Here is a 17134-nt window from a genome sequence, read left to right as displayed (position 1 = left end):
TGTCCTCTATTGGGCCACAATGGCCGGGCGTCGCTGTCGTGCCTCACACAGTCGGGTGGCTCCTGGGAGGGTGTGACATTGGGCGAGGCAGCTGTCTGCAGCTCAGACCAACCCTGAAGGAGCTGACAGCCGGAGACTGTCTGCTGACTGTACTTCCTGCCTCTGGGGTGCAAGATCCTTCCTTGAAAGGGCATCTGGAGGTGCATCTGCACATCTACCATACATGGCCACACCTGACTGCGAGGGAGTCTGAAAAATGTGGTCCAGCCGCCTAAGAAGAGGAGAAAGCCGAGCCTGGTGACAGCTTAGCAGGCAGGTAAGATCTCAGCATGTTCCACAAATTGACGTTACCAAGCAGCCTGTACCTGGGAGTTAAATGACACAGCTGACATTTTGATCTCCATTTAGCCACATGTGTTTATTCCATCTGCTAGAACCCAAGGGGAGCGCGACAGAGGCGCACAGGAACCTAGCCCCAGCAATGAAGTCTGCGAAGTGCCCAGGCAGGAAGCGCCTGGTCAGTGTGGCTTCCATCGCCAGCTTTTATTGCTGAATTGGGCTTCTTTGAGAGCAGCAACAGCCCCAACCGGGGCCCAGCTCATCAGCGCTCAGAGAGATTTATTAAGTCAAAGGGGGAGATGAGAGTGGCCTCTGAGTTACACAACTGCCTTTGTTTACGTGTGGGCCTGTCAGCCTTGACCTCCAAGGCGCTGAGGGCCTCTGATCACTCTCTGGGTCCAAGACAGAAATCTAGAAATCTAGAAATGAATCCCCCACTTTGTACCAAGTGACCTACTTTTTTCTTTTGACTGTCACTTCTGAGGTTCCAGTGGTCAAAGGAAAAGTTGGGAAGCTCTCCGTGCAGGTTGCAGCTAAGGACACAGCTGCCAAGCCCTCCTCTTTGACCCCTCACAGGAGAACTTCGGGAAATTTAAGCCAAACACAAGTCCTGACCGCCTGGGGAGGCTGCCGGGGTTAGTTCTGGTCAACCGGAGCCACAGGCAACCAGGATTGGGTACCACCCAACCTCCCTGAATAGGGAAAGTGACAGGCTTTCGAGCTGAGGTGGGTGAGGGGCAGGAGGGTTGCAAAGGAGAGCCTGGGTGGATGGCAAATCTAGGTCCATTCTTCCTCCTCCTGCCACCCCTCAGAGGTGCCCGAAGCCTGGTGTTCCCTTTAAGGAGAAAAGGAAACATCAAGAACTGGGGGGACTCTCAGGCCCTAGCCCGCTCAGTGACCTTGAGCAAGCAACATTACGGAGCCTCCATGATGCACCATTAAATGGGGCGAAAATATCAAGTCCACTTCTCTAGTGGCCTTTTAAACCTTGGGTCTGTGGACCTCCAGAGTCCATGCACATCCTCCTCGAGGCCAATGGGCTCTCCATCATTTTTCTTTTTGATTTTGATGACCTAAAATGATTTCCAACAAGTAGGTTCTGGCTTTTCCCGAGGACCACGTTATGCTGAGTCCTGGGTTAGTTCCCCGTCATCTGGAACCACAGATGTGTCATGATTTCAGACATAGCGTTTTTGTTGGGATCCAAGGGAGACCAAATGGCATCTCAGCCCACAAGACAAATGAATGAAGGTGTATTAGTTTCCTGTTGCCACTGGAACAAATTACCACTAACTTGGAGGCTTAACAACACAAATGTGTTATCTGACAGTTCTGGAGATCAGAAGTGTGAAATGGCTCTTACTGGGCTAGAATCGAGGTGTGAAAAGGGCTGCATTCCTTCTGGAGGTTCTAGGGGGGACTCTGTTCCATGCCTCTTCCGGCTTCTAGAGGCACCTGCATTCCTTGGCTCATGACCCCTTCCTTCATCTGCAAAGCCAGCAGGGTAGCGCTCTGACCCTCCCACCGCCCTCTTTCCCTTATGAGGCCCCTGTGATTACACTGGGCCCCCCAGGTAGTCCAGGATAATCTGCCCAGCTCAGGATCCGTACTTTAATCACATCTGCAAGTCCCGCTTGCCATGTAAGGTAACCTACTCTCAGGTTCCTGGGATTAAGACGAGGACATCTTTGGGGACCACTATTCTGCCTGCCACAGAAAGTTTTCCATTGTCCAAACAGTCCAACTGAAGACACAGTGGATGTAATAATAGAGAACGCTCAGAATGGCAGAGTGAATCATTTATCCACAGATTTCCTACAACAACGATCATTCTTGTGATGGCTTTTTAATTTAACTATAACTGAAGTATTTGAAAACTAATTCCAGATATTCTCCTTTTCCTAAATACAATGGAAATAATATTGAAAATGAAATAAAACAAGCTTTATATACTCCTGGTTTCCTTCCTTTTCTAGATTCCCCAAGGCATTAAGAAGACCTCTTCTTGTTAAAAGGAGCAAAATAGACCAACATGTGCTAACCTAGACAAATGTCCAAAATACGTGGTTAAGTGTGAAATGCAACCCTGAGAGCAGCATGCCTAGTGTGACCTCATTTCCACAAAATAATAGATTTATGTTTGTCTCTACAAGAAAAACCCCCAAGAATATAAACGAAGCTGTTCACCGTGTTAGCCTGGGGCTGGGGCACCAGAGAGGAGGAAGTGATAGGGTTCCAGAGGTTTTCACTTCCTAAGTCATAGTTTCTGTAATGTTTGACTATATTTACATATGTACGTTCTTTATATATATATGGTATTGTATTAGATATATAATGTTATATCTAATAAATAACGTAATATGATATATATAATAAACTCATATTATTTTTTGTAACCATGAAAAAATAGGGCAGTGCTTATTTGTCCTTGTTTAAAGACTAACGATATCTTCTAAAATATACCTTTTTCCAGAGAATAGCATCAACCAGAACTTCAGGATTCTGCCCAGTCAATGCCAGCCTTAGGCCTCCCTTCTGAGCGCTTCCCATTCCCTCTTTCCGAGTCCTCCCTGGAAGTCTTAGCTCGCCAGCCCCCTGCCATTGCGCTCACAGGAAATGTGGGTCAGGTAATTAGTAACCAGGGGGTGTTTACTTTGGAGAACACTCAGGACACGTGGGCTAAATAGGCCAGTTTCCATTCCTCAGGGCAGAATCCTGGAGCTTTTGCAAAGGGAGGGACACTGAGGTCACTGGAAGCAAGTCCGTCCCCCCCCCCACCCCCGACCCGCTTTGTACCCTGAGGCCCAGAGCTAGGTCACCAGCTAGCAAGCAGCAGTGCTGGGACTCAGGCCAGATCTGTGGGATTCCTGAAAGCATATTCTTGCCACTTGACTGCCCCCTGGTCGACTACTGACCATCCCTTCCTGGGATTCCAACCTGGGCTCCAGAGAGCTGGCAGGGCCCAGATGTGCAGTGATGGCTCCACTCATGCCCTGCTTCACCTTGGGCTGGGACACTGTTGACCACAGGGAGAGATTGGAAGCATTTGTCACCTGAACAGTTAGTCCAGAGATGTACATGTCACAAATGCGTCAACAGTTTTATGGGGCTGGTGCTGGTGCTGCTGCAAAGCAGCACCATTCGTGTTAACGCTGCAGTCTTGGCAACTTCTTAGGTAGTCTTTGGCTCCTTAAATGTGGAGTTTTATAACCAAGCCATTCTTTTGAGTGAACTGAATGTGGTATGACTCGTGGACCCCAGAATGGTCTGGCCAGTGAGAATATCATAGCAGATGAGAGGAAGCAGCTTCCAAAAATCACTGGGGGTGCTTACATCACCCACCCAAGCATCAGGTGAGCTGGAAGATTCACATGCAGGAAAGCCGGAGCTCCACCCAGAGGGTCAGGACAGGAGGTCCCAGGATCCAGCAGCATTTGCCCCAGGGCTCACCAGTGGGCAGGAGTCTATGCACAAAGGCAGCCCAGCTGGTAACCAGCCTGGAAATGCTGCCTGATGTTTTCTTACCAGACTCTTTGCTGGTGTTGGTGTGGCCACCATACTCTCCCCCAACCAGGACAGGGCATGCAATGGAACATGGTGGGGACACGTAGCATTGGAGAGCAGGGCAGAGCTGCTTCTGGATGACATGCCCAGGGTGTCACCATCTGTGAGCAAAGCCTGATCCAAGGAACCTGCCAAGCTTCATCTCCAAGGAACTCGATTCCCAGTGACACACCGTATGGATCCAGCTACTGCATTGCTCCATCCCTTGAAAGCTGGAAACACATATTTTGTTCTACAAGGGTGAGATGCATAAAAACTGGAGCAGCTACTCAGACTCAGCATTATTTCACAAGGAAAGCATTTCCTCCAGAGCCATCTAGAGTTTTGTTCTCATCAGTCCCAACTTTCAAGGACTCACCAATGGGGGAAGACAAGCAGCTATTCTCTGTGTCAGAGTGGTGGTCCTTCCATCCCAATCAAGAGAGGTCCTAGGAAAAGACACCGCTCTCTCCTCCCCACCACTCCCCTGCTTATAAGCCTATGTTTGATGAGTGGGGAGAGCTCCATCCCTACGTCTTCCACCTAGAATCCTATTCAGGATAGCAGGTGTTGGAGAGGAGGACGGATGTGAGACCAGATTTTAGACATCAGGAAGCGCTATCTTCCAATGCACGTATTTTGTTCCCTCTGAGTCCTACATTCAAATGCCTGGGGACTATGGAGAAGACATTTTTGCAAAGGTTGATTTGGTGATGGCCAATACTGCTACTGTGGGCAAAATCGCAGCCTGGCTGCAAGGGAGCCCGGCGCCCACAGAACTGGAAATCTTCTAAGCTCGGTCAGAACTCAGAGGCCACCTAGGAAGGAACACAGTTATACCATCATGGGCTTTGTACTCAAGATCACAAAGGAGATGGATGATCTTATGGCAAATAAGGCCCCCAGAGCTTTGGAAGTCTTCTCAGGAGAGTAACCATTTTTGCGTGTCAGATTTTCAGATTCACTATCCAGAGTGTGGCAGAAAGCAAAAAAAGGCAGGTGGCCCCAACCACCTTGGCAGTCTCCCTCCCTCCTCCACTCCCAGGAGGGGAATGATTCATCACAGCACCTCCCTTCCCTTCCCAAGGCCTGCAGATTTCCCCGTCTAGGAGAGCGGGCTATGGAAGGAGCTGAAACGGCCAGGGCCCAGGGTAGGAGCAGAGAAGAGGGGTGAGAAGAGAAGGGGGTGCCCTGGGAAACTTGCTCTGCTGGCTCACTTGGGACATCCCAGTGGACTGGTAGAGAGCCCCCCACTGATGGAGCAGTGCTAAAATGAGGCCATTCAGACTATAATTAACAAGACAGGAAACAACAGGTGTTGGAGAGGATGTGGGGAAAAGGGAACTCTCATACACTGCTGGTGGGAGTGCAAACTGGTACAGTCACTATGGAAAACAGTAGGGAGATTCCTCAAAAAATTAAGAATAGATCTACCATACAATCCAGGTATTTCACTGCTGTGTATTTATCCAAAGAACATGAAAACACGAATGCATAAAGATACATGCGTCCCTATGTTCATTGCAGCATTATTCACAATAGCCAAGTCTTGGAAGCAACCTCGATGCCCATGAAGGGACGAATGGATGAAGAAGATGTGGCATATAAATACAATGAAATACTACTCAGTCATAGAAAATGATGAAATCTGGCCATCTGTGACAACATGGATGGACCTTGAGGATATCATGCTAAGTGAAATACATCAGACGGAGAAAGTCAAATACCATATGGTCCCACTCATAAATAGAAGATAAAACAACAAACACATAGAGAGAGATTGGATTTGTGGTTACCAGAAGGGAAGGGGGGTGGGAGGAGGGTGAAAGGGGTGATGAGGCACATGTATGTGGGGATGGATTGTAATTAGTCTTCGGGTGGTGAACATGATGTAACCTACACAGAAATCAAAATATAATGATGTACACCTGAAATTTATATAATGTTATAAACCAATGTTACCGCAATAAAAAACAAAATGAGGCCATTCAGACTAAGGGGGCGTGCACCCACCTCTTCATCCCATCCACCATCTGAACTTTGAATATATCGCTGTGAGTGTGCAGGAAAGAACTGCGGACTTTGTGGTCTCGTGCGTGGGCGTGGGGCTCATCAACAGAGCCGGGAGAGAGGAGGAGCACTCTGCCCGACTGCTGCGGAGACCTGCACAGTAGGCAGGAGCCAGAGGCTTGCAGCCAAGTGCAGGAATCAGCTAAGAGAGGGGCTGCTTCCTTTGACACGGGGGTGAGGGACTCAGGGCACTGGCCACCTGAACTTTGTCTTGCAGTTCCCTTGAGGGCTCTTTGTAGAACCTCAGGGCTTCGAAAGCCCTAAGTAGAAAAAGTCACCCATGCAATCCAGCCTCATCAGCGCTGGGAGGAAACCAGGGGGAGGAGGGGACGCCTGCCCCATCGCTGTCACACACCTGGCAGGGCCATGCAGAGCTCCGCTTGGCCCCCCTGGCCATTCAGCTTTTACTGAGCCACTCTTGCTCTTTTCAAGATTTCTTGGAGCTCTGACAGCCAAGTCAAGTTGCCGCAAGGCCTGCGGTTGCATCGTTGCTGCCCTAAACAGTTTTTGAAAGAGTTGGGCACCCCTGGCTCTTCAGTGCAGGGTGGCCCACAGCTGAGGCATGTGATGAGGTTGAAGGCTGCCCTTCCTGTCTCCTCCTGGTCCCCCTTCTGCCTCTACTTGTCGTGCCTGATGCGTCTAAGCAAGCCACTGCCTGGCACTGACGAAACACTGTGTGGACAGAGGAGTGACAGCAGGGATGACGCAACGGTCTTTCTGGCATCTCTGAAAGGGCAATCCAAACAACAAGAATGTGGGAATAGGGGCTGGCCTGTGGCCGAGTGATTAAGTTCGTGGGCTCCACTTCTGCAGCCTGGGGTTTCACCAGTTCAGATCCTGGGTGTGGACCTAGCACTGTTCATCAAGCCATGTTGAGGCGGCGTCCCACATAGCAGAGCTAGAAGGAACTACAACTAGAATATACAACCATGTACTGGGGAGATTTGAGGAGAAGAAGAAAAAAAAAGATTGGCAACAGATGTTAGCTCAGGGCCAATGTTAAAAAAAAAAAAAAAAGGATATGGGAGTGATGCATGTTTGTAAAGCACTTGAGACTTGACTGTTGGTTGGCATCAGCTTTCAGAGCCTCTTATTTCTCTTAACCCCTCACTGACTTCCCTATTCCTCCCTAAGTCTTTGTCCAGGCATTTAATCTCCAAAGCGCTGGGATCTCCACCCCTCTGCCCTCCACTAATGGGGCCTTTGTCCCAATTCACTACCCTCTGGCTCTAAGATCTCAGGATCCTTCCTGCTAGTCTCAACCCTCAATTTCCACCCAAGAACCCTACAACGAAGCTTCTACAGTCCAGTTCTGGACTGCCTTCTCTGCTCCCTTGGCATGGGGCACAAAAAGCACAGAGATGAAATGAGAACCCCACCCTTGCTAAGCTCGCCACCTCCTAAAGAGACGGGATCTACATGCATTAGTCCCTGGGTTCTTGGTGGTGTGTGCTGTAGGAAAGAATCATCAAAGAGCCACAGAATCTCAAGAAGGGAGTGATCATTTCTAAGTGAGTAGATCCAGGATGGCTCAGGGAGCGTCAGGAGGGTAGAAGGATGAAGAGCAAAGACACTCAGGTCAGGCAGATCAGGTGTAAATCTTCCACTTCCTGCTGTGTGATTTTGTTCCTGTTAACGTCTCTGAGCCAAGCCTCACCTGTAAAGCAGGGATGGTGATACCCATCTCATAGGGCTACCGAAACTTGTTGAAGATTGTGTCCTTGGTGCTTGCCCCCTTGTGGATGCTCAATAGGTATTATTTTTATTTCCATGGAGGAGGAAACAGTGTAAACTCTCTGAGGCCAATGGCTAGAGTTGGTTTTAGGACATGGGCTGTGGAGTCAGAAGACCTGAGTTTGAATCCTAGCAAAGTATGCAGCTTTTCTGAACTTTGGTTTCCGCACCTATAAAATGGGAATGATGCTAGGACCCCAACTCAGAGGTTTGGAACAAGCTTGCAAGACAATTAGCACAGGCCCTGGCATTTAGTAAGCACTTAATACTGGCTACTGTCACAGCTTGTCGGCTCATGCAGCCTGGGCTGACTGGTACATGTCACTCACTGGCCCAAATCCCAAATGGCCTATAGCGGGGACATAGAGTGAGGGTCTCTCAGGGGTCAAAGAGCCAGCCACAACTATGAGGTTCCAATGAGTCCTTTCATCAAGAGACCACTCCACCCAATGTCACAAAGGCTTTGTGGAAACTTCCATTTGCTCAACTAATTTCAATACCCTGCTTGCTGGTCCCACCTCCATCCCATGAATTCCAGTCTGTCTGTCTGAAACTTTCTTCCTTATAGAAGGTTTACAGATTTGACTTTGAAGTAATCAATGGTACCATTTAATAGTCCACCCACTCCTCCATTCAGTCATTCTAATGACGAGTCAGGTCAGACTTTGATCTCAATTCTGAGCTGTTATGATAACACAATAGTAAATAACGTCTGTCCAGCATATGCAGCATCTTTGCCAGACACTATCCATTCAATCCTCACAACAACCCATGAGGCCAATGGGGCAAGGATGTCCCAGCAGGTTAAGATTTGGACAACCTTCTCTAGGCTGTCTAAATTGTCGTTGCTTTGGGTCAGCAATCTGGAGAGGGAATTATCTTGAAATTTGGTGTGTGTGAGAGCACCCTGCTGTGGGTTGATTTGGGGGTGGCTTGGGGAACTTATAGCCACCCCTGGGGACCAGCAGACCTTTGATATCATCTAACTCAACTTTCTCATTTTACAAATGGAAAAAGTCGAGCCCCAAAGAAGGGAAGTGACTTACCCAAGGTCATGAGATGGTCAGTGCAGGGAACAGAACTCTCGTCTCCCAATTCCCACTTTTGTGATTTTTCCACTACACCACCACACTGCCCAGCACATTTTTGTTTCATAAGTTTTTAATGAAGTTTAAGTAACTAGTACCCAGATTAAGAAACAAAACACTAACAGCATCCTAGAAGCCCCCTCCATAACCCTTGCGGTCACTAGACCCCAAGGATAGCTATTATTCTTATTTCTATCATTTTATGGGATTTTTTTCCTGTTTTTAGAGCTTTACATAAATGGAATTATATTGTACTGCATCTGTATCTTTTTTTTCCTCAACATTGTGTTGTGAGATTCATCCAGGTGTTGCATGTGATTGTAACGCATGGCTTTTCCACTGTTACACAGTCTTCCACTGTGTGAATACACCACAATATTTTTATCCATTCTACTGTGAATAGACATTCAGGTAGTTTCCAGTTTGGCACTATTACAAAAAGTGCTGCTATAAACATTCTTGTACTTGTCTTTTGGAATTGCTGAGTCATAAGGTATGCACATGTTCAGCTTGAGGACATAGTGCCAAACTGTTTATAAAAGTTAAACCAACCCACCATCTGTGCATCAGCATTCTGCCCCAGCACTATATTAAGGTGAGGAAAACTCAGGCCCTGAGAGGGCTAGTGACTTGCCCCAGGTCACACAGCCAGGAAGTGGTGAAGTTGGACAGGTAGCCTTGCACTTTCTCCTGCCCCCTGGCTCCAGCCCCTGAAACATGAATGCCCATGTCCCACCCCGAGGCTCCAGACTCAGCTCCTGTTGTGCCTGACTGATCCTCCTCTCACCCTGCCGGATTCTTTGCACATTTGGCTGTCTCCCTGGTTGTCACAGCACAAAACGGAAGCCTACGTGGTTGATGGGACATGCTTTCATTTCCTTTGGGGAAGCCAGAGCCCCCTAGATGGGGATGAATACAATAGACAGAAGTTAGGGCTGCGGCAGTGCCTGCTCTAGAAAGCAAGGGAAGGGGAGGTGTTTCACAGACTGGGGGGCAAGCAACAGGGATGGTGAAGCAGGAGGGATTAAGTACCCTCCACCCAACAATTTCTCATCACTAAAGTCTCATCTTTATGAAAATGGTCCCGGTGACTTGGTGAGACTTCCCAAAGGTAGATTTTTCTAGAAAGAGTGGCATTTTCTGGCTCTTCCCTTAGCCCAGTTATGTGGTTCTACGGGAAGTGTGGGCTGGGTTTCTTCTATCTGGACCGAGGCGGAACATGGGGGTTTGTGAGGTCAGAAGGGAGGAGATGCCGAGGTGGAAACTGCAGCCTTCTGTTCATTGTGTAGACCTGGGGAAGAATGAGGGGGCAGTCGATTGGCTGCAAAAGGAGGCTGGGGAAGCTTAATAGTGATAACAACAGTTACCATTTAGTGGGCATCTTTTCTATGCCAACACTACTGTAAAGGCAATATTCAAATCAACGCCCTATAGGTGAAGAAATAGAGGCCCAGAAAGTCTCAGTTCATCAGAGACTGAGCCCCGAGACCATCACCCAAGAGGTAGAAATTAATATTTTTTTGACCATCTGAAAGGTGCCTAATTAAATCAAATTTAAAAGGTTCATTTCCCGCAGGACTTCTTAGTCTTTAGGATAATAATGTGCATTCATTTCTAAAAGGAAAATCATTTATAAAACTTTTTCCAAACTTTAAGCCCTTTTTATCTCAACAAACAGTTATTAATGGCTTCATAAATAACACAGGTGGGAAATGTTGGTCTCATCTTGCCTATCTATTTGCAGCTCTAAAACATCATTTCCTAAGCCAAAAACCAATCATGATTAAGAAGATAAAGGCAGGGATCGCTTCTTGAAAGGAAAAAATAAATCTTAACAAAGATTCAGTAGGAGCGTGAGATCACATTGGCTGCAGGCTCGACGCCTGGAAGTTTGTTACCCACCTATCAGCAGAAGAAGCCTGAGGGAGTGTGCCAGATTGTATTTTCCAAACACGGCTGCAAAAATCTTTCTTTCTCTTCTCTCCACATTCTCTTCTACAATGCAAGCTTGCCAAGCCACTGTTAGGAGGCAGAGTAGATTTCCCTTTCTCTTGAACCTTGGTGGTCCTGTGACTTCTTTGACCAACAGAATATGGCAGGAAGTAACACTGTGTGACTTGTGGGCCTGAGTCATAAAAAGCGATGCAGCTTCTACCTTGCTCACTGCAATACTCCCAGCCGAGTAAGAAGTCCAGCTACCCTGAGGCTGCCATGCTGTGAGGAAGCCCAAGCCCCATGGGGAGGCCACATGTAGGTGCTCCGGTCAGCAGTCCTGGTCTTCAAGTCATAGAAGCTGAGGCGCCAGCCATGTGAGTGAAGGGTCTTCCAGAGGATTACAGCCCCCACCTGCTGGGACACTCCCAGCCTTGAGTCTTCCCAGCTGAGGTCCCAGATGTTGTGAGGCATCCCCTTCACGTCCTGTCTAAATTCCTGACCCAAAGAATCTGTGAGCATAATAAAAATGGTTGTTATTTTAAGTCACTAAGTTTTGGGGCAGTTTGCGATACAGTAGTTGTAACTGGAACAGGAAATGGGTACAATATGGGCATGAGTGAATATATTTAAGTTAAGGGTTTAGGTTAGTATCAATCTTCTCTTTTATATCGACTGTTGATTCTCTCTGCATGCTTTTCTGATTGGCATTCAGCCTTTTGATTGAGGATTTGTTTATTCAACAATATATATTAAGATACAGCTATTTGCAGGATCAAAGGGACAAAGCACAGATGCAGTACCATCTCCATGGAGCTTATATTCTATATTCTAAGTGTCCACACTTAGTCAAATGCTAGTACCACACAACTGGAAATACTCAACAGGAAGGAGGGACTCAGGGAGGAGAAAGGCAGAGAAATTCCCTGGTAACCAGGAGATAAATAAAGCACTGGGCGCTTGAAGCCACGGAGACAGTGAGTCAAATGCCTTGAAGCCGGAAATGATTTTCCAACCAGCTGTGAATTTGAAAATCCCATATGTGGTACAACATTAAGCTGCTATTTTGGAAATTCTTTCATCTTTTTCAGAGGCATCTCAGGAGTCCTTCCTTCCTCTTGAAAGGCAGCCAGTTCTCTGCAGAAATCACTTCATCAGCAGGAACTAAGGCATTTTGCATGCAATTGTGTAATTTTGGAAACGTGGTTTAAAAAATATTCTTTCTTGGGTGCAGAAAGAAACATCGCAGAGCAGCATTTCTGTAAGCACCAGCTGGGCAGCTCTGGATGCACTTTTTATTTCCTTTTTTCCTTTGAAATGGCAGAATCCTGGCACTAGTGTGTAAGCATAATGTGGCATGGTCGATTTCCTTAAAAGAATGATGATTCCACTTCTGAGTTACTGGGATTTTTCCATTATCACCAGTGTCTGTGGCACCAGTATCATCCCCTTAGTTGTTCAGTTGCATTTGTAATTATTCATTGAGTATTTACATCAGACACTGTGTCGGAAGTTGGAGATGGAGCAATGAACAAGACAGTCATGGTCCCTGCCTTTACATAACTCACATTCTAGCCGGGACAGCAGACATTAGACAAACAATTGTAAGTATATAAATACTATGAAGGGAGAGGAAGGTGCAGGGTACAAAAAGGGGCCAGGGAAGTCCTCTCTCTGAGCAACACTCAAAGGAGAAGTCAGAAGTAGCCAGATGAAGGGAAGGAGGAGAGCAGAGCTGGTGGAGCAAAAAGCATGACGAGATCTGGCTGCTAGAGAGAACTGCTAGCATTTGAGGAACTGAAGGAAAACCAGTGGATGGACAGGGCACACGGGAGAGCAGCATGAGGGGAGGCGGGGGTGGGCAGGGCTGGACTCAGGCAGAGCCTGTGAGCACCCTGAGGATTTGCTATGTTGTCTGAAGCACAATGGGATACCACTGATGTATTTTAAGCAGGGCAGCCATGTGAGCACATTAGTGTCTTGGAAAGCTCGCTCTGGCTTTAGTGTAAAATGTAAGTTGGAGAAGACAAAGAATGACGTCAGAGAGGCCAGTTAAAAGGCTACTGTGACACTCCAGGTGAACAATTGTGCCAACCTGGACTAGTACAGTGCAGGGGCGATAGACCATGTAGGAATGCATGTTGGCAAGAGAGAACTCTGACTTTTGTTTAACAAAACACTCTGCTGGGCCTTCTCATTGTAGTAAGAGATCCTAAGTCTTATTCAGAGGCAGAGGAATTAGACCGAGGAAACTAGGTTCCTGGCCTAATTATGTAAGAAGTTGAGGTCTCCACGGGCAATCTCAAAGGAAGGGATGAGGAAGCACAGGAATGGGGAGACATTGCTGCAACGGGAATGGAGAGGGAGCTCAGCAAGATGGCAAGAGCCAGGGTCCCGAGGGGAGGCAAAGACCAGGGAGCAATCTCAGGGGACAGGGGTAGCAGAAGGACATTTAGGAACCAGGAGGTGGTTTTGTGCTGTGTGTTGCTACTGTTGAATGCCTTCTCCACCCGTATCATTCCTGCTTCCAATTTCCCATGAATGCCCTGAGAGCTACACGCAAGTAACATTTTGAGGAAATGAAGGGGAAAAGGCCATGATCCAGGTCTGGGTGGGCACTGAAGGAGAAAAGCAAGTGGCCTCGAGAAGTGGATGCTGAGCCTTTACAAAAGCGGGAAATCGGAACAAGAGGTGACTGTGAGTACTATCCGGAGAAAGGCACAGGACACCAGGGCTTTTCACAGCGTGTGCGAAGGGCGTTTGAAGCATCTGTAGCCAGATACTACAGGTTAAGTAAAATAGTAAAGAAATACTATTTGTAGGCTTTGTTTGGATTCTGATTTGAAAACCAACCATGAAAAGTAATTGAATTTTCCAGCCACAATGACTTCCCTAAGAGAACATGCCTCTCTCGAAGGATCTCCTTCATCTCTCCTCCATCTCCAGGAGAGAAAAGGAAACACAAGAAGCTCCTGGAGCAGAGCCCAGTTCCTACTTGATGGATGTGAAATGCCTAGATGCTATCTAATCACCACCTGTAGCCACACACAAATGGTAGTTTTGTGTGCTGGCTGCTCCGCTGTCTCTGGCAGCCTCCAGGAGGAAAAGCAAGACTTACAGAAGAACGTTCCCTCAGATGGAAGCAGCACTAACAGCACCCTGCATCGGCATGAGTGGGAAACCAGCCCAATGCACACATTTTGGATACAACAAAAAGTAATTGAGACAGAGAACTTTGAATATGAACTGGACATTAGGGGTATGTAGGAATTACTATGTGATAATGGCATTGTATATGGGTGGATTGCTGTTGTTTTTTGTTTTAGTCCTTTTCTATAGCAGTATTTATAGGTGAAATAATATGCTGGCAGGGATTTGCCTTTAAAATGTCCGGGAACATAAAACACACACACACACACACACAGAAAAGCCCCAGACCCAGACGACTTCCCAAGACCCTTCTACCAACCCTTTGGGAACAGGTGATTACAATGCTCTTTAAACAGTCCAGAGTCCTGAAGATGTATTCACTCATTTAATCCTCAAACAACCCTATGAGGTGGCGGTAGTTCACTTTACATATGAGGTCACCGAGTCACAGAGACATGGAGAATCTAGCCTAAGGTCACACAGGTGGAGGTGGTGGAGACAGATTTGAAACCAGGTAATGCAATCCCAACTCACGTGCCTCTAACCTAGGGCTGCTGTGTGTGGTCCTTGCAAATAGCACCCCCTGGAGAACACAGCACAGCCTTGAAGAACGTTCATGTGGGCCTACCTTTACCACTATGCTATTGGGCCTTTCATAAATGAATAAATGCGTGAATAAACATATGATAAGTGAATGAGTAAATTCTCTTCATTTCTGCTTACTAGGTTCACCCTCAACAGACGGGTTCCCTAAATCCTGCCTTGTGCTCAAGAAGGCTGAATGCAGAGGTATCCATGCCAAGACTGCACTAAGAGAGTTCCAGCAACCTCTTTGCTAACTCTGCTTTACTGCTTGGGAACACATCAATTGTCAAAATTCCGTTAGGAAATGAAGTGATGTTGGCCTGGTTCCTCTCAGCTACCCTGGCTTCCTCCAACGGAGAGGGACAGCAGTCACCCCCTGTCAGAAAGCCTGGCCTGAGATGAAGGAAAGAACTGCCAACACAGTGGGGTGCAGGAGAAGCCAGAGGCCCACCTGCCCCAAATTACCTACCTCCTTGGGCTGCTTCTGTGCTCGGAACTCCTGCCACTGGCTTCTCTTGCCCGGATCAAGGCCCAGTCAGAAACATGAATTTGTGAGCTGAGGGTAAGAGGGCACAGATAACCCTTGGTAACACTTCATGAACACAGCTTCCTTCATCAATGAACTGAGAGAAGTAGGACCAAGAGGAATGGAATCCAGATGGGTGTGACAAGAGGAGAGGGGAATCCCAAAAAAGTCCCAAGTGTGTGCTATTTGTTGAGAGGAATCCGCCTGAGTCTGGTGCCATTTTGGAGGGAGGGATGGCCTGGGAGATGGGACCAGACAGCATGTGGACACCGGGAGACCAACAGAAGAGGATGTGGGAGACTGGGAGCTGTGAGAAGAGAGAAGACTGAGAGAGGGTTGTGATAGATGTCTTGGTCTTCACTTTCATGTGTCCAGCACGCTCTCCCATGCTCTTTCCTTTGAATTCTTTGGGGAATGCCTCCCCATTTCATAAGGTCCCTGGTGAGGCTGTCAATCAGTGTCTGCCTCTTATCTCAATGAAGTTAGCATCTGGTCCAGGCTAAGCAATTAGACTCTTCCTTGAGATTGATACATGGACATTGAGAGAGAGACGTCTGCCATGAACATCTTTTTTCTTAATTTTTAAATTTAAATTTTCAAAAAAATTCAAACTTATGGAAAAGTAGCAAGGATAGTACAACAAACTTAGTATGCCCTTCACCTTGAGTAACATATTACCAAATGTGCTTTATCATTCTCTCTCTCCCCCTTCTCTGCATATTTTATTCTAATCTATTCTGTGATATTGTAGTATTTTTGTTGTTATTGTAATTATTACTGCATTTGAGAGTAAGTTGCAGACATCTTGACCTTTTATCCCTATATGCTTTGCATTTATCTCTTAAGAACAAAGATATTCTTTTACATAACCACAATATAAAGATCAAATTCAGGAAATTTAATATTGAAACAATACTGTTACCTAATATACAGCACATTCATTTATAACAATTTATTTCCCATCCAACGTCTAATCCACAATCTAGGTTGACACATTGCATTTAATTTTCGTAAATGAAAATGAGAGTTTCTTAATCTCATTTAATTTGAAAAGCTCCTTAGCCTTTCTTTGGCTTTCAGGACATTGGCACTTTTAAAAAATATAGGCCAGGGGCTGGCCTGATGGTGTAGTGGTTAAGTTCAGCACACTCTGCTTCAGCGGCCTGAGTTCATGGGTTTGGATCACGGACACAGACCTACACCATTCATCAAGCCATGCTGTGGTGGCAACCTACATACAAAATAGAGGAAGATGGGCAGAGATGTTAGCTCAGGGCTAATCTTCCTCAAGCAAAAAAGAGGAAGATTGGCAACAGGTATTAGCTCAGGGTCAATCTTCCTCACCAAAAAAAAAGCCAGTTGTTTTGTAGAATATTCCTGATTCAGTTTGTCTGATTGTTTCCTCATGATTAGATTCACTTTGGGCAGGAGTACCAGCAGCTTTCTTGACAATCACATGGGGAGAGCCAGTTGGAGGAATGAAACCTTATAGAGACAAGATGAGCAGAGAGGTAGAGAAAGAAAACCAACTGTGATGAGCCCCTTGCTCCAGTGTGCCTCAAGCCACCCGTATCTCTGGACCTTCCAGTTACATAAGCAAATAAATTCCTCTTTTTTGCTTAAATTAATCTGAGTTGGGTTTCCAGCTATTGCGACTCACTCGTATCTTAGCCAATAATCCTGGGCCACATAGTATCCTCAAAGAGCCCTAAGTCAATAGGACCAAATGAAGTCTGACCAGAGAACATATCCCAGGCATCCCACACAAAACCGACCATCTTCCCTAGGAACAAGTCAGACTCCATGCCAGCAGTAACCACTTTCTCTTGTTTCCCTCCTGAGAGCCCCTGCTGCGCTCTAAGGAGAAAGCCCTTAACCACTGTGGTCTGTCCAAGACCTGGGGTCACAAAGAAGAATCTGGCTATCTACAGTCCAGGGATATGGTCTTTCTCTTCTCTCTGCCTCTGCTCCTTCTCCAGGACCTCCCCGTGGGGGCCTCCCCTCTCTTCTCCATTGTCCATCAACTTGTGGCCACCAGATATCGTATCTCCATTGACCATTTCCCTTATTATGTCTCAGTGCTACCTCACTATAAGTAGCACAGTTACACAGAAGCTTTAGCCTCTGGAAGAAGAGAGACTGGGTGGGTAAAACCAGCTCTTCTCCA

The 17134-nt window shown here is 46.9% G+C and overlaps 1 long non-coding RNA gene and 1 pseudogene across 2 annotated transcripts; both read left to right on the top strand.

The window, feature by feature from the left end:
- Positions 1 to 77: 77 nt before the first annotated feature.
- LOC139081948 (uncharacterized) lies at positions 78 to 16592 on the top strand. 2 transcript variants are annotated; one of them, XR_011537488.1, is made up of 3 exons: positions 78 to 316; positions 14583 to 15144; positions 16381 to 16591. It is a non-coding gene; the product is annotated as an uncharacterized lncRNA (long non-coding RNA). The 2 variants fall into 2 exon arrangements; XR_011537487.1 differs by having other exon boundaries at positions 105 to 316; positions 14583 to 15003; positions 16381 to 16592.
- Positions 13590 to 13858, top strand: LOC139078231 (small ribosomal subunit protein eS27-like; annotated as a pseudogene).
- Positions 16593 to 17134: the final 542 nt, after the last annotated feature.

The sequence above is a fragment of the Equus przewalskii genome, chromosome 1 (genome assembly GCF_037783145.1).
Source record: "Equus przewalskii isolate Varuska chromosome 1, EquPr2, whole genome shotgun sequence".
Lineage (NCBI taxonomy): Eukaryota > Metazoa > Chordata > Mammalia > Perissodactyla > Equidae > Equus > Equus przewalskii.
Note: the sequence above shows the minus strand (reverse complement) of the source record. Positions and strands in the feature narration are given on the sequence as shown.